At 35.9% G+C, this 3,752-nt stretch overlaps 1 long non-coding RNA gene across 1 annotated transcript; it reads right to left on the bottom strand.

The window, feature by feature from the left end:
- Positions 1–2,435: 2,435 nt before the first annotated feature.
- On the bottom strand, positions 2,436–3,527 carry LOC112519974. The gene is made up of 2 exons (XR_003069967.1): positions 2,813–3,527; positions 2,436–2,705 (listed from the first exon to the last, which is right to left on the bottom strand). It is a non-coding gene; the product is annotated as an uncharacterized LOC112519974 (long non-coding RNA).
- Positions 3,528–3,752: the final 225 nt, after the last annotated feature.

Here is a 3,752-nt window from a genome sequence, read left to right as displayed (position 1 = left end):
GATCAATGAACATAAATTGGTCTTATGGGTCTCACGAAAAACCATTGGTCTCACGTGAACCAACCCTATATATANTATATATATATATATATATATATATATATATATATATATATATATATGATCAAGTTGAAAGAGTCTTGTTATTGCATCCCATGTTGCTCTGTAGCATCACCTGTAGATGCATTAGTGGTTTTGTGACTAAATTAAATAACATGATGTGGTTGCTACTAATCACATTTGCCACCATTTATATTTTATTCCTACTCATGCTCATGGAATCATATTCTTCTCAAAATAACGTGTAATTATAACCTTATGCATCCATCTGGTATGGTCAAGAAATCTTTAAGCATTACTTCTATCAATCGAAATCTTAAGATAGTGAACGACAACCAAACTGTCATGTGATGTATGCGTAAATCAGCAAACAATCTAACCTTTGGGTTTCTTAGCAAAATGGCCTGCTGCTATTGAATCTGTTGTTGGTATAACCCTAAATGTACCAAACCCGAGTAGACCGAAACTTCAGATTCCGCTCTATGGCACGTTGACACCTGTTAACTTTTAATCCCAAATGTTCTCTAATTAAATGTTTAGTTCATTCTCTCTAAAGCAGCCCAAAGGAACTTAATTTGTAGATGAAAGTAGAAAACAGATTGAAAAATCCACAACTATTGCAATGATACATAAAAACAGCACAGCATCTGGCCTAAAGTTTTAAGACTTTGAACCAGAAGCCAAAATCACATGAATGAATAAGAAGTTGGATCATATGGATTATGGATCCCTTTCTGGTGTTTCTGACATCATGCAAGAAAAGTTCTGTTTCCTGTTATAATGTTGTTTTTTGAATTTTTGGAAGTACTTTGGTTGTTTTTAGAGCTAGTGACAAGCAGATGGTTGTAAAAGGGCATATGCTTCTTCCATTCTACAGAGGCACAAAGCAGGTTACATGATGGGAAAAATGGACGACAAAATCATCTTATATATATTGTATTATAATCATAAATATAGAGGGGGAGAGAGAGATATGGTTGTTTTTATATATATATATATAATTTATATATATAGAGGGAGAGAGAGGAGGGAAAATTGTATTCCAACCACAAAAATGTTATAAACCCATGATAACCAATCCAAATCATTCAATAAGTTGCATTTTAAGCCAGGATTCAAGTTCTTCTGCATGTTTTGTTTTTGTACATTATTCAAACATATTGAATGTAAATACATGTTTTTTTCATATGCACTAAAAATGCTGCACGTTTCATCTATAATACGTTTAGCCCAAGGGGACATATATAATGATTGTTATAAACAGACATCCATCCTGGGGTAAGTTGAGACCTTGACCATGACATGATGTCAACAAACATAAGGCCAGGACTAAATATTGTGCTTATTTGATCCTTGGTCATTGTACAGCATTATTATGGCATATTTATAGTCATGTAGTAACATGAAACGGAATTAGCCAACTATTGCTATGATGACTATAAAATATTGAATGGCACCAGAGCCTTAGGCGAGTGGTTATGCGACTAAGGTCGCAAGTGAACTCGCGCAAAAAACTGTTTCAATTTTCCCATCAGCGTGTTGCATGGGTTGTCCCGCGAGCGGCAGGAAACCATGTGGACCTCTATTTTGGATATTTTGCAAAACTCTTAAATCAGGTCAAGAGACCTGAAACTGTTTCAATTTTCCCATCAGTGTGTTGTGTGGGTTGTCCCGTGAGCATTTTGACCTCTGTTTTGGATTGCATAACACTTAAATCAGAGTCAAGAGAGTCCCGTCTTTTTGATTTTTAAATATATGTCAAGCCATTCTCTATACTTGGGCTTTTCTTCAATTTGTTAACCATTGTGAGAATAGATTTATAAACACACAAAAAGGTTCCAAGACCTTATTAATTTTCAATTACAAGGTCCATATTATATGATATGGTGGGCAGACAGCAGCTGGTGGTGGTGCTATCCCTTCCACTTTCATATCATGTACAATTGTTTCCAATTGCCCGTATTTCAAAAGAAATGCTTCTCCAATGGCCTACTAGAGTACTAGCCTTCCAAAATATGGATAGGGCCTTATCCTAAAAGCATCTTTGTGAACCTTTAATACTTAAAAGTGATGGGCAATACATGACTACGAGAATATATGTCACGACTTGATAGAAAGTGAAAGACTTGCATAAGAATAGTTAGAAAAGGTACCACTTGAATCTATAAACATTCTCAAAGCAGAATGTTTGTCAGCCCCTTAGAGTCTTTGCTGTATCAATTAATCATTCAACTAATGGGATAGCCAGACGTCCACAACCGTTATGTTTCAATCGCAATCTTAATGCTGATGGTTCAAATTTTTAAATAGCATAAAATGATCATTGAAACAGAGTAGCAAATCGTGCAACCAATCAGCCAAGACCAAGTGATCGATTATAAAGCAACAAGTTGATTTTTGTAGGAATATAAGAGAAGGTAATGTGAGGATCACCCAATCCAATAATTCATCACATCATCTGCTAATATAAGCATTCATAGACTCTCTAATAGAGCATTTTCCAACATATATCAATGGAGAAACGATTCAAACCTAGCCACGTGAAACTCTTTAACACGCTCCTTCCAATAGAGGCCAGACGTTACAGATTGTCCTAGAGTGTTGAGGGTACGTATTGCCTGTCGAGTCCGTGGTAGATCTTGGCTCTATAACATGTGAGATTATGTAGAACCCCGTTAGATTACTCTCCGAAAGAGTTCTTAAAGAGGAGAGTTTTCATGTCTAGCCCAAGTGGGATTTATTTAACACATACCAACGGGGTATAAGCACAATTCGGACTCTATTGTATGCATTTACATAACCAAGTTGCCAAAATAACTCAACAGCCCAGAAATTAAGAAGCACATCCATTCACTTGAGGATATGAAAAAACACCACAAAAACTGTAAGATTTTTAATGATCATGACTAATAGCAGGAACTACGGTTACTGTACAGGATGAAACAAAGACAAAATCAACTACCTGAATACGCTTAGGAGGAAAATTTCAGTCGGAATGTGAATCGGAATATGAATAGCCATACTCGAAGACCTCTTCACCTCCGGAGAAACTCATGTAAGAATCGGAATCCGTATCCGAATCAACATCATGATAAGCGTAAGAGTAATGATAAGAATCAGTAGGAGACGGAGGCACGCAGAAACAGGTCCAAATACAATGCGCAAGACGACCTAACTGTTGAAGAGGAAATACAATCACCAGATCTAACAATTCTCGGCTGCTAATTCTGTCGTGAACACATGCTACAGATTGCCATACATCGGCGGAGACGGTGGCCACCGATGAAATTAACATAGTGTTGAATACCATCTCTGAAGTTGTCTCTCCAAGATTGAGATGTTTTTGTTTTCCTTCTAGAAATTACAAGCAAAAGCTCGGATTGGGGAGATAGAGTTCATGTTGGATTGTTATTGCTTGTTGTTCTTCGTCCCTCCATAGCTGGTCATTGGTTGATCACAAATATTCAGGGATTTATCATTGTTGACTTTCTAGAATAACGTTGACTTCCTGATAGTCAAGGAGTATCATTTATTCGTTTTTGAGTCATAGATAAATACAACTTTGATTTTCTTTAAAATTATTTATTTCGAGTTTGAGACTATTTATAAAATTAATTTATTGATTTATTCTTCTGTGACATCGGTAATAAGTAATTTTAAGTGTTTAGATAAACAGTTTATATCGATATCAA

The sequence above is a fragment of the Cynara cardunculus genome (genome assembly GCF_001531365.2).
Source record: "Cynara cardunculus var. scolymus isolate 2C chromosome LG 1, CcrdV1, whole genome shotgun sequence".
Classification (NCBI taxonomy): Eukaryota; Viridiplantae; Streptophyta; class Magnoliopsida; order Asterales; family Asteraceae; genus Cynara; species Cynara cardunculus.
This window is presented reverse-complemented; position numbering and strand designations above follow the sequence as displayed.